Raw genomic sequence first — 15,208 nt, 5'->3', positions numbered from 1 at the left:
AGTATCAAAGTAACTATCATAGTGGATTGGTAACTGGTGGACTGGTGGTGGTGAGTGAAAATCCACAAGGCAATTAAATCTTTTTAATTGTATAATGGAGTAATATATGTTGATTCAAAACTTCTAACTTATTACTAGTAAAAACTAAAAAGGAATATCATCCTATTGTAGGAAGATGAATCGTTTTATTAACTTGGTTGACTACATTAGTTGATTTATTTTACACTTGCTGAACTACCCACTTATTAATATTATATGAGGATAAATATTTATGCATATAAGTACTTGCTTTAATAGATAAATAAAATACTCTTCATCTCTGAAAAATATGAACATTTGGTTCGTTGCGGGTTTTAATGTATAATTGGTAAAGTAAGAGGGAGATGAAGACAAAAAATGATTAAAGTATTATTAGTGAATAATGAGTTCACCTCTTTAGAGACAAAAAAACTTTTTATAAGTTTAAATTTTTAAACCAGTAAACGGCACAAATCTAAATGAGTACTATAACAGAAATAGAATTAAAAGAGGCTCTCAGATGGAGAAATTATTTATTTTTTATAACAGAAAAAAACTTTAAATTTTTAAGGCAGTAAACCGCACAAATCTAAATGAGTACTACAACAGAAATAGTATTAAAAGAGGCTCTCAGATGGAGAAATTATTTATTTTTTATAAGAGTTATGAATTTGAATTACACGTAATGTTTGTATGATTGCAATATTTTTTATTCACGCACATAGGTAGAGTTGGCAGCCAGTCCAGGAATAATTAAATAATCATCATTTCTATTTAAAGATAACAATTCCATCATAATGATTATAGGTATAGTACATTAGTTAGTAGTTAGGTAGTTCCACACTAATGTTTACAAATATTCGAACATTTTTGAGATTGAGTTAACGTGAATTATTCGATTGCCTTAAGGTGTCCACAGTAGAAACGCCCATGGTTATGCCCAAGCCACAAAAACTTGGCCAAGGTCAAGAAACTTGGCCGGGCCACAAAAAAACTTGTCCACCCTAGTAATGGACAAGCTAAAGCCACCAATTAATTATTTTTTTTATTTTTTGTATATTTTAATTTAAGTAGAATAAAAATTATCGTACTATAATAATTATAAAAAAATGCGTATTCGGGGGAATTATCATCTCCACCTTGCATTTTGAGATTATAGAAATGGTACAGAATGGTGTAAAATGTGTGAGGAAAAAATGTGTGGAATGAGGTATATAAAATATTAAAAATTAAAAAAAAAAATCGAAATAGGGCTGAGCCGCGGCTCTCGCCCAAGAGGCGCGGCCGAGCCGCCGTCGTGGCTCTCCCATGCCCCCCCTCCCCCGGCGTGCGGCGCGCCGCGGCCCTCCGTGGCCCTAGCAATAGGGAGCCGCAGCCGAGCCACCCCCTTCCCGGGAGCCGCGGCTCCCCTATTGTGGACACTCTTAGAGCGAGATTTGAGTTAACGTGAATTGTTCGATTGCCTTAATTAGGTCCTTCGCAATAGGGCACTTAATTGCCGCCACCGTAAAATCAGACAGCCTAGGCTGCCAAGTCGGAGTACGTGATTTATCGGCCTTATTGCAAGTGTTCTAGTTGCCAGAAATCATTTTCTTTTTTTCCAAATACAAATTATTTTTATTTTATTACTTATTTACTGATATTTTAATTTATTACTACGTCATTGCATTTTTTTTCTTTTCTAATTGAGATAAATGTGAACGGAATTGTGATTGAAATGAGGGTACGGTGAGCATGGGACTAGTCTTATTGCAAGTGTTGTGGGTAAAAAAAAATTACTGACGTGACATAAAAAAAATGAGGTTGTAGTTAAATATAGAGCTGAAATCGGCATTTATTGTACTAAGTTTTGATTTACATATAAAAGGAAAATTTTGATATAAACATACTAACATTTTTTGGTTTTGGTCTAGAATATTATATGTGATAGCTTTGGTCCCATAATATTATGATTTGGTCAGTATTTAGTACTAAAAGTGAATATAGATGCTGCAAATATGATGGTCAAAGCGATTTTAACATAATTAACTTAAAGACATTAATTAAACAATTAAATACCAAGTACTAGACTAAAGTCGCCTTTAGTCCTTAACAATTTGAACATTTTGTGATTTTGGTTCATAACATTATGTTTGCTAATTGTTGAATTGATCCATTTATTGTCAGAAATTGACAGAGCCATTAAATTATTACCGTGATAGAGTTTCACTCATGATGTAACCAACTCAAATTTTGGTCCATACTGATTGCGAAGGGAAGCGAAACTTTAGGTGTTTTAAAGGCGAATATTCAACCTTCAAAATCTCATCTATACTTGAGCATGAATAGCACATCGACAAAATTTCGAAGGCAAAAACCTAGCTCGTGTTTTTGTGCATGTGATGGTGTTTGTCCTCAACATTGGTCTCGCCGCGCGACCTTGAATCAGTGCGTGGATGTCGTGAATCAACTGACCATATTAAGACGACTAAGACAACTTAGGTTGAAGCATGATTGAAACTTGAAAGTTATGGTTATGGATGGAAATTCTAAATTTGAAATTTTCTTACTTCAATTTTCTTGTAAATTAAAAAAAATTAAAAATTAGTCAATATTGTTTAAGTTTATAATCAAACATTATTATTATTATTATTTGTAATAATGTTTAATTGTTTTAATTAATTGAATTGCAAATTTTGAGAAATGTTATCGTACGTGTGAACATATGTGCTAGATTTGCCCAAAAATTTCGCCACCAATGTGTAATTTCATGGTCGGGCATCAGATAGATTTTGAAGATTTGATGATTGATATTTGAAACTTTTAAAGTTTCATTGCCCTTGCTATCAATATATATGGGTTGAAATTTTCGCGATCCATATTGCGAATAAAATCATCTACTCTCGTATTTTAACGATTCCGTCAATTTTTGGCAAAAATGGACCAATTCATAAATTTAGAACTTGAAACTAGCAAATATAATGTTACGAATCAAAATGAATTTTGGTATAGTGTTAAGTTATCAATTAAATCAAAAAATAATGATGCTGTTGCTTTTAAGATTAAAAACGGATCGATTCATAATGTTAAAGACACAAAACTAGTATTAAATAAATTGAAGTAAATCGCGAAAGGACGATATGATTAGGATAAAATATAAACTTTAGTCCAACAAGAAATTTGTTTAAAATTCAATACTCAACCTGAGCCAAACCAAATTTAGAACAAATCGTGAAAACTTTTCCAAATTGATTCTTTATCAGCTGGTAAAATCTCGCAGTTAATATTTAGTGTAGCTTTGAATATCTATGTGATTCACAAAATGAATCCCCATTACCCATATATGATATATGGAGTATTAAACAAAATCAATGCTTCAAACTATCTCATAGAGAATGATGACTATAGAGTAAATTTATGGTTGAATTAATGCATGTGGGCCCGACTAATAAAGATAGAATTGAAGTAAAGTTGGTCCCATTTTTAAAGAAAATTCTATAATCAATACACACAAGTTCCCACATCATTTTGATAATCTCTCATTTTTCCATTTTCTTTCCTTTTTTGCGCGTAATTATGTTCTCGTGAAGGTATAATTAATGTTCTTAAATCAAAATAACCCTACTTTATTAAAGCAAAAATGAGAGGATATTACCAGTGATATAAATAGCCAATATCAAATATTAAAACAAAGATGTATTTGAATTGACATTGAACTTCATTCATCCATTGAATATGAGAAGATGGATCTTCAAAACAACGAGTTATGGCTACTTATATTCCAATAAATTATCCTTGATTCAAAATTTGTGGTCCCTCGATAAAGCTTTGTCCCAATATTGATGTTGGTATCATCACATTTATTTCAATGACAATTAGATACTCCATCGTGCACGATTTAAAGAATCCTGTTGCCATTTTAATTTGTCCACGATTTATGGAACCCTTTACTTTATTCTACTTTTAGTATGTGGATCACATATCCCACCAACTTTTTACACTCACAATCTAATATAAAACTCATTCATTAAATGGGTCACCATTCCACTCACTTTCTCCCTTTACTATCTAACATCATTCAAGTTGAGCACATAGCCATTATCAAACTTTAAACACACTGTGCCAATACCAAGAATTTCACACTTCTTGTCATCAGCCATTGACACAAAAGTATTAGTTACAGGCTTTAACTCAGAAAACACTTCCTTGAAAGGACTAACATGATAAGTACATCCAGAATCACAAAGCCAATCATTTGAAGTAAAATGGCAGATAGGAGAAGCATTTATATACATCAAATCATGCACCATATACACAGATTCATTATCAGCATCATACTTGGCCACATTGACAAGGTTTTCTAGCCGAGTGTTATTATTGAGGGGTTTATTCTTTTTAGGCTTGGTGCAATCTTTCTTATAATGCACAACTTCCCCACAATTAAAACACTTCCTATAGGTTTTAAGATCCTTACTTCTGGACCTAGACCTAAACTTCTTCCTTGAATTTGAACTAGAACTAGAACCCCCATTGGATTCATTACCCCCTCTAGACTTAGATCTACCTCTGACATTCAAGACTTTATTAAAAGCATTCTTGTCAGCAGCCCTTTCCCTTAATTCATGTTCTTTAGATTTCAGGGAGCTTATGATTAAGTCCAGAGGAGCAGAGTCTCTACCATACTTAATGACAGCTTTCACATCACTGTAAGAGTCAGGTATGACATTCATTAGAGTTATACTAGTGTATTCATATGTAGTTTTGTCACCAGATCTCTTTATATCCTGCACAAGCTTCTGAAACCTATCAACATTATCATCAATGTCTTTTGCAAGATCAAGCTTAATCTTAAACAACTTTTCAAGCAGGTACATTCTTGAAGACATTGAAGTCTCAGTGAACAAGGTATCAAGTTGTTTCCACATATCAGAAGCAGATTCAATATGATCAACTTTCCTAATCACAGAATCAGACAGAAAAATGGATGGCGATGATGGATCGCTCCCCGGAATGGATGGCGATGATGGATCGCTCCATCATACAGGAACCGGGTCAAGAAGGCTCATCCCGTACTTCGCAGGGGTCAGGGATCGTTAAGACAAATCCTTGGGTGCAGAAAAATAAGACCATGGCGGATATGCTTAAGGATGGTCAGCCAAAGCCATCAAATGCACCATTCATCTTGGACCCCAATAAAGTGAAGCAGATGGGCACGACATCCCAGGAAGATGGTATTCCTTGTTTGCATTTACCTGATACGGATAACAATGAGCTTGCAGATCGCATGGGACTCGCCCTGATTGGAAAATTCTCACACTCCATTCCAGCCCCCCACTCGATTCGCAAGGCCCTATCAAACTTCAAACTGAAAGGTACGCTAAATTGGAATTTTATTAATGCTAAGCATATCCTCATTACCCTTTCTGAGATTGATGATTATGTGAAAGTTTTATGTGGAGTTAGTAACAATAATACTTGGTTTATTGAGCATAATCTGATGAGAATGTTTAAATGGACTGCTGATTTTGATCTATATTTTGAGACTCCCATTGCTGCTGTTTGGTGCAATTTGCATGCATTACCCATCCACCTCTTTGAGGAATCTATGTTATTTTCCATTGGTAAATTGTTCGGTGAACCCATTCAGATTGATCATAACACTATCACACGTGCACGATTGTCATATGCACGCATTTGCATTGAAATAGACATCTCAAAGCCTGTTCCAGAGAAATACATACTTCGACTTGGGGGAAAGGATGTGACTTTGCATGTGAGGTGGGATAAGATCCCACACTACTGTTCAGCCTGCAAGCACGTTGGCCACTCAGAGGAACATTGCTATGCAAATGGGAAGAAACCAGCCCCACCCAAGAAAGACTTCTCCAGACCGGCACAACAAAAACAGAATGAGATGAGAGGAGAGCAAGGGAATCAGCCCCGGGGAAAGCAACCAGCCGTGCAAAGAGAGGCAGAGTCAGGTTGGAATCGTGTGAGTAAGAAAGGCAGTGTTCTGAGGGATTCATCAGCGCAGGGACAGAATAAGGGAGTTCTGGCACCAAGGTATGAATATAGAGCAGTAGCAAACAGAAATGACAACAACCCTGATACCAGCCCACAGATTCGTGAACCTCTTCTTGCTCCGAACTCGGGCATGGTTGACCAGCATCCATCTGGAAAGGGCAAGAAAAAGAAGAAGAGAAGTCCAGAGAGCAGAGCCAGATACAGAGAGAGAAGAAGGTTGAGGAGGCTAGAGGAGATTGAGGGTCGAGCCATGTCAGAGACCGAGGGCTCGGAGTTTGAGACTGATGATGGGGGGGTCACAGAGCAGACCGAGATCACTCTCACCCACCTTTAGAGGGAGCCGTAGCCCTATCCTGAAGACTTATATGGGACTCGGCATTCATAGTAACAGTTTTGACATTCTGGAGGATGATGAGCTTGATACAGAGTCGTCTAGGGCCTTGGTCCTGCACGACGGGACCACGGATGCTTAGATTATTCACGAGGCTAGAAGGGCAAAGGGTGTACAGATTGGGGCTGCTAGAAATGGGAGCCTGCCAATGAAGATCGCCAGCAATGGGGATCGACGCCTTGTGATTAAAGCACCGATGAAGAAAGCGAGGGTTTCTACCTCGCGCACAAACTGATTTGTTTCCTCATGACGAGCCAGTTCCTAGTGTGGAATGTGCAGAGTGTGGCGAATGCCCGCACTAAGAGACATCTGAGATACCTAATTCGGGAACACAAGATTTTGTTTGCAACAGTGATTGAACCACAGAGGACACCGCCAGCTTTAGGAAGGAACTTTCAGTGCCTTCGGTTTGCGGGATCTAATGAAAGTGGTCACATTTGGATTCTTGCTCATGAAGATTGGACGGTGGAAGTGGTTGATGATTCCAGACAGGCTTTACACGTTAAAGTCTTTGTCGCAGTCTTTCCATTCCCGATCTACATCACCATAGTCTATGGGCGGCATACGAGAGAGACAAGACAGACACTTTGGAAAAAGTTGGGGGATATCTCGATGGCTGTGGAGGGCAGACCGTGGCTAGTGGGAGGTGACTTCAACATGTTTCTGGCCAATGAAGAGAGGTAGTGGAGTGACACAGACAGACACAGAGACATGATGGAATTTGCCGATGCTATTGCCGATTGCCAGCTCATTGACTCGGGGAGAGACTGGACCGCATCTTGATTGGAGAGCATTGGACATCAGTTTTTGCCACGACCCGAGTGACACATTTGGCGAGATTCAGCTCTGATCACGCACCACTTTTGGTGAGATATCAGTTTTCAGTCCAGACCACGAGGTCGGCTTTCAGATTTCAGAATATGTGGGTGAGACATGAGACTTTTAGGGGCGAGATTGCCAGAATCTGGGAGGCAGAGACAGGGTACAATGGCATGATGAACCTCCAGCTCAAGCTTATCAAGACCAATAAGTTCTTGAAGGTTTGGAACAGAGAGGTATTTGGCAACATCATCCAGAACCTAAAGGATGCAGAGCATGTAGTTCTTGAGGCACAAATTCTATATGATACTGATCCGACCCCTGCACATAGAGCCGAATTCAGTAGAGTGTCTGCAGAGCTCATCATCAAGGCCAAGATGGAGGAAGAATTTTGGAGGCAAAAGACGACGATTAGATGGGCTGCTGATGGGGAAAGGAACTCCAAATTCTTTCATGGATGGGTCAGACAGAAGAGAATTAAGTCAAGGATACATACGGTCGAGTTTGGGGGGCAGGCACTGACGGAAGAGACAGAGATCAGGGAGTCGGCGGCAGCCTTCTTTCAACAGCTTCTAACATCGGACGTGGGGGACCTTGCAGAGCCCGACTTATCTCTTATCCATATACTTCCAGACTCAGTTCATCAGGAGGCTCTGTGTTCGCCGCCGCAGGATAAGGAGGTTAGAGATGCAGTGTTTGGGATCAGTGGTGATAGTGTGTCCGGGTCGGATGGGTTCACTTCGTTGTTCTTTCGGTCATGCTGGGACACTGTTGGGAGGGACGTGATTGCAGCTGTGGGAGACTTCTTCAGTGGGGCGTTTATGCCCCGAAGCTTCACAGCGACCATGATCGTCCTTATCCCGAAGAAGCCTAACCCGGTCACTTGGAGAGATTTTAGACCGATCAGCCTCTGCAATGTTACGAACAAGATCATCACAAAGATCCTTGCCTCGAGGCTTGCACCTCTTTTACCCCTTGTCATTGCACCGAATCAGAGTGGGTTCATCAATGGCCGTCTGCTTAGCGACAATGCTCTTCTGGCTCAAGAGATGATACATGACCTGGGGAAGGAGTTCTCGAGTAGAGGGAGATCGCCCAATCTGGCTCTCAAGCTGGATATGGCAAAGGAGTATAATAGAGTCCAGTGGCCGTTTCTACTCAAGGTTTTGAAAAGGATAGGATTCTCACACACCTGGGTGGATATGATCAGGAGATGCATCTCGTCATGTTGGTTTTCTGTCCTGGTGAACGGTGGCCCAGCAGGCTTCTTTCAGTCATCCAGGGGGCTGAGGCAAGGAGTCCCCTTATCACCTTCCCTCTTTGTGTTGGCGGCAGACTACTTATCGAGATGTCTTGACAGATTGATCAAGGGGGATAAAGAGATGGTCTATAGATGTCGGAAAAAGGTCCCCGTTATCACTCACCTCTCTTATGCGGATGCCATCATCATTTTCTCGAGGGCCCATAGAGAGGCGGTGGAGAAGTTGGTTGGATCCCTGGATCACTACATAGCCGTGTCCGGTCAGCTGGTGAACAATGGGAAGACACACTTCTATTTGGTGAATGAGCACTTGGAGTTCGCTAACATTGCGGAGGAGGCTGGAGGATTTCAGAGAGGGGCGATGCCTTTTACATACCTTGGGGTGCCGATTTTCCGATGAGCGAGGAGGGCAGATCATCTTTTGCCCCTTAGGCAGAGGCTGATGGACAGGATCCACAGCTGCTCCCATCGACATCTTGCTTTTGGGGGTGATGGACAGGATCCACAGCTGCTCCCATCCACATCTGGCTCTAATTAAGAGCACCCTGGCCGCCATCCCGCTACACATCTTACACGTCATGAGCCCTCTGCTTGGATTTCTAGACGAGTTGGAGCAGATTTTGGCTAGATACTTTTGGGGCACAGTAGGAGATAAGAGGAAGTTGCACTGGATTTCTTGAAGACAGATTTGTTTGCCTTTTGATGAGGGTGGCTTGGGTATTCGCCGCTTCAGGGAGGTGGCAGTGGCTTTTGGGTTCAAGCTGTGGTGGAGACTGCTAGCTCAGGACTCTCTCTGGGCCCAGTTCATGACCTAGAAGTACAGTATCCTTCCTTGTCATTTGCATACATCCCCTTGTTGATCACATGATAGTCCTACTTGGCGTCGATTGTATCGTATTTGGTCATACATGCATGAGTATATTCGTTGGTCCTTGGGTGAGGGGAAGATCAGCTTCTGGGATAATGTCTGGCTTGGGGCTAGCTCCATTCGGAGTTTGTGCGTCCCGGAAAATGATCCTCCCCAATATCAGGCCGCTGCATCATATTGGCATGAACATGCATGGGATGAGGATATGCTGCATAGTTTATCTTTCAGGTTTGGCGTACCTCTCGAGGTGATAGACCAGATCAGAGCCACGCCGATCGAGTTGGGGGCGAAAGATGTGAGGCGGTTGAGTCTGACTAGCCATGGCGAGTTCTCTGTGGCCTCGGTCTGGGAGAGCATCCGGACTAGATTGCCGAAGAGGGAGATTTTTGGTCTTATTTAGAACCATGGGTTGATTCCTACCATGTCGATGTTCATTTGGAGGTTACTGTTTGGTAGGCTGTCGGTGGATGAGAAGTTACAGAGGAGGGGAATTGAGTTAGCGTCTAGGTGTCAATGTTGTAGGTCTCATTCGGTCGAGTCTCTCAACCATGTCTTTTTTTCGAGTCAGTCGGCGGTTTCTGCATGGGAGTATTTCGATGCCTGGTTTCCTTCCTCGCACACACCGATTCACATGAGCACCGATATTGCACTTAGACTAGGTCACTGACGGAGGTCTTCTTTCCATAGGGCTCCCGCCATGCATATTAGTTTTCTTGTTCCTTGTTTGATTGCTTGGTTTCTTTGGACGGAGAGGAACGACTGCAAGCATGGCGGTCGCCCTTTTCGTCATTCACATGTTATTTGGCAGGTCACTCATTATCTACATGTGCTAGTTCTGGCCGGCAATCACCCTGACTCATTGGAGGGGATGCTCGCCGTCGGTTGATTTCATGCCTTTCTCCCCCAGACAGTGTGTTCTGCGGTCGCTCATGGTCTTATGGCATCCTCCTGATGCACCTTGGGTGAAGCTGAACACAGACGATACCTTCTCTACATCGACACTGGCGGCGGAGAATGGAGGATTGGTTCTTGGTTCTGATGGAGGCCTTCTGCAGGCTTTTTGTGCTCCGGTAGCTGCATCATCGAGCTTTGAAGTGGAGATTTTGGCTCTGATTCGGGGTTTGGAGATGGCTATGGAGCTTTCTACTCACATTTGGATAGAGCTGGACTCAACGACTCTGGTTAGTTTGTTATCATCTGGACATCTTAGCTCCACGGATTTTAGACATCATATGGCTTTGATCTGTAGCATGACAGCTCAGCGGCAGGTTCGATTCTCACACATCTACAGAGAAGGAAACCGGGCTGCTGATTTTCTGGCAGGTAGGGGGTCCAGACCCCTGCCCTTACATACTTCGATCCAATCTCTGCGCCTCGGTACCTGAAGGCGCTAGTTAGGATGGACCAACTGGGATATCCTAACTTCCGTTTCCGACGTAGAGATGTGGGTTGATTTAGCTCCTTTGGTGGTTGGTTTTGATTTTTTTTTGTTTCTCCCTTTTGTGTGTTTAGTCATCTTTTTTTCACTTGATAACACGGAGGATCTCGACTTGTGGGACCTCTACTTTGCTTTTTCATGTTCTTGTTTGGATCTTAGTCACTTTTGAGCTAAGATCATGGTTTTCGGAACATTACATTTTGATCTTATTTACGGGTTGGGGGTCTGCCTAAACCTCCCGCCCACAATGGGCGTCTTTGATTAAAAAAACACAGGAAGCAAGACAGAAACACAAAACCTTGCAAACCTCAAAGCACAGAGACATACACCAAAGACCAGACACACTTTTACACAGCTTTCACACAAGTCAGACCTCAAATCCCTGACTTTCACGAGCAACACTGGCTAAGGCTATCCCAGTTCGCAATCACTCACTTCTGTAGACGCATGGGGTCACTTAGGCAGTACAAATGCTTGGTGGTCAGGTAATCAGAAGCCAGAAAACACAGAATACCAAGAAACACAGCAGAAGCAAACCAACAAACAAAGCAAGAAAAGTCCTAAGTCTTTGCCGGAGACTATCTACTAGCAGACAATAACCTAAGCCTATATGTGGCTCTCAAACAGATAAGGAAACCGGAGATATAGCCAATTTACCAGAGCGAATCCCCACTCGAGGAGGATTCCACATGCCCACCTCCTTTAGCGACTCGGCGTGCCGGACTAGTCCCCCCGTGGCTCTGATACCACTGTAGGGATCAGACCAGTCCGGGTTCACTAATTACCTAGACCTCTTTGTTCTTCTTACAAGAGAGCTCAGCCAAACTCTCAACCAAGCGGCTGATATTAATCAAGAATTACGAGGGAAACCTATCAACTATTACAACAATAGTTAATAACCCTAACTATGTTCTTAATTAATCGCCAACCCTTCTTGTACCTGCACACTCACTAAACTCGTTAGTAATAACAAATAAGATCATCTCGGATCTAAAGCAATTACACAAGAAAGAACAAGACAAGAACAACACAGATCAGAACAAGGCGATGGCTCAACCACCCGCCTATAGAACAAATCTATTCTCTAGAAACCAGATCCAATGGAGCACCGTTGAATCCACAAGTGATTCGCCTCACACCGCAGAAATCAACACCACACAACTCCTTCACACTAGATCTATAACCTCATAACACAACCTCGCACCAATTCTCTCACACACCAAAACCCTAGATCTCACGCACACACCAGCAACCGAAGTAGTTGCTTAAACCAGGAAAGGCACCGGTCTATCACTCAAAGAAACCATGATAACCAAAGGAAAACCGCTGGAGAAGAAGAGAGTGTAGAGAGAGAAGTGAGAAATCACAGCAACGAGTGAGTAGAGAGAGAGAGGGTGAATTCTGAATAATGAGATGAGAGAAAGGGTCGCCTCTTACATAACAAACACAAGCCATAATCCAACGGCTCCAAGCCAAGATCCGGGTGGGAGTACACATGGCACCATCTGATGGTAGAGGAAAGGGATTTGGGCTCAGCTCCAATAATTTCCACATGGGCCAAATTAAATAAACATCCCAAATAAAAGTCCACCACAAATATTCGACAATTAATATTTCAGTGAGCGCCAATTGAATAGTGTGGAAAGCCCAACTACAGGATATTTGGCCCTTAACTTAGCCCAATAATAGTTACGTACAGAAAAAGAGACAACCTTATTTTCATCAGTAATTACGTGTGAACACAAATAAATACTCTTTCCGTCCTATAAAAGGACATCTAATATAATACGAAAATTAAAATAAAATTGGTTAAATAAAAAGAGAGAGGAGGGAAAGAGCATATAAAATAATGTTAGTAAATAATGAGACCTACATTATTATTAGTATTTTAATGATGGTATAAGTTGTAAATAATTTGATGCATAGGGGTAATAAATTGGGATGACTTACCATAATGAAATGCTCATATTTTTATGTGACTGACGAAAATAGAAATTACATATATTTTTACGGGACGGATGAAGTGGATAATAGTAATATTTAAATGGGAACATACGAATTAGCATTGGATGCAATTTAAGTAGTATTCCCCCCGTCCGCGAATATGAGTCTCATTCAATTCCGGAACGGGTTTTAAAAAATGTTAAGAAAAGTGGGTGGAAGAAAGTTAGTGGAATAGGAGTCTCACTTGTATATATTAGTTTTAAATGATGTATGAGTGAAATGAGTTAGTGGAATGTGGGGCCTCTTTACCATTTATGGTAATTATGAACCGGAACTCCTATTCGCGGACGGACCAAAATGGAAAAATAGGACTCAAATTTGCGGACGGAGGGAGTAATTATTTTGAGAAACAACCCTTCATTATTGATAATTCATAATTTGATAGCATTACATTCGAAGTTTTAATAAAAAAAATTATCCATTGAAAAATAATTTATTGCCAATCATTGCGATTATATACTGAATGTATCATATTTGGTGGATACATGCATAATCAAGGTCGGAACTTTGAATAGGTGATAAAATATTATAAATATAGGGATGTGATCCGTTGTTGCTAACTTTTCTTAAATTGCTAACTTGCTAACTCATTAACGTAGTGTATTAAAAATGTCAATTAATGTCAATTAGATCTTTAAATTATATGCTAAGATCATTCAACTCCTAGTATCAATACACTGAAAAAAAATGTCAATTAATGTATTTATGTCAATTAACAATAGAGTAGTTTTAACTAACTTTTAAAAAATATTTCAAAACTTTAAATGTATATAACTATTTCAATTTAAATTATTTTTTTCACACAAAATATATCAACTTAAAGATAATTTTATAAGGATTCCAACGAGATCCTACATGCATATGTTTTGAAGTCAAAATTTGATTTTTTTTTTATTTTCGTATTTATGGTGAAACAGCTTTATATCAATACAACTTATATAATATGTCAACATAATGCTTGTACAATGTCAATATGAAATTGTGTTGACATTATCATATCTTCGTGTTGATGTATTTTATACACTATATTGACATTGTATTTTTAAACCCTAAATTGGATCATTGCTATTATTTTTTTAATATTAAAAAATAAAAAACGAAATTACACATGGCAAATTATAGACCACAAGATTTCTAAAATCTCATGGTTTTAAGTTAGTTGTAGTTAGCAATTAAATGGTGAGTTAACAATTGATCACACCCATCGTGAGATATGTATCGAAATTTTGTGTTTTATGCGTAGCAAAATATATATAAAATCAATAACAAAAAATACACATAAACCTGAAAATCCCCTTGGAAGTTAATTTGCTATGTTCGCATATACATATTATTGTTGTATACCATAGTATATTATATATATTGCGTAGAATGAAAGCACAATCAAAAATTTAAAATTAGTCAGAAAAAGTCTTAGACAAAAACACTCATGGAGGCATTGGTCTTAACTCTTAATTAATAGTAATTAATTAAAGTATAACGAATGATTCTCATTAATAAATCAATCTGCCAAGTCACATTCCACATCCGACATACATTCGATTCTACCGAATACTTATATTTAATAATTTCAGAAAGAATGATCACTACCTACCTACCGTTATTAACTAATTTCCCCTCACATTGCATACTTCTTGGGTAATAGAATAGTAGTATATTTTCTTCATGTCATGAATAAGTCTTTTGGCCGTACCAAAAGAGAATGAAATATTTGAAATTTGGGGACGGGTGAGCGGATGCAATACTTTATTTTGGTTTTATACAATCACAATTATGCAAATATAATAGTAGTGCAAAATACTCTTGCATTCTTCATTTCATACTATCCGAATTCACACACACTTTTAAATTTTGATTTAGGAATTGACGAAACAATTTGCGATTTCCACAAAGTTACGAAAACCAACAAGCCACCATAGAAACAGTTATTCTTTATTACTACATGATAATTCAAAGAGTTTTTCTAAATATTCTCATTATTTCGACTTAATGTATATACATTTGAAAATCTTGCTTTGCTTTGATACACGCTTCTTAATATAAATATGAAATGTGTCTGTAACACATTATTCGATAACGTACATTTCTGACTATCAATTTATATGTATTTTAAAGAAATTCATTTCCCATTTTAAAAAGAATTTGGAACCAAGCTCTTTCTTATAACAATATAAGATACTCCCCATAAAATTAATAGATAATATAATTACCTCACACGCATACACATTATAATATCATGAAACACAGAATTCAAAACTATACCAAACGTGACACAATATCCTAATTCGTCATCACCTTCCTTCCAATTTCATCATCTCGTTCACACACATTTCGTTGATTTATTATAATCATATTATTATCACCGTAACAACCCACTATTTCTCATTCTCCTCGTGCTTACTCAAA

The sequence above is a fragment of the Salvia splendens genome, chromosome 5 (genome assembly GCF_004379255.2).
Source record: "Salvia splendens isolate huo1 chromosome 5, SspV2, whole genome shotgun sequence".
Classification (NCBI taxonomy): domain Eukaryota; kingdom Viridiplantae; phylum Streptophyta; class Magnoliopsida; order Lamiales; family Lamiaceae; genus Salvia; species Salvia splendens.
The sequence above is the reverse complement of the archived record's forward strand: the minus strand, read 5'-3'. Positions refer to the sequence as shown.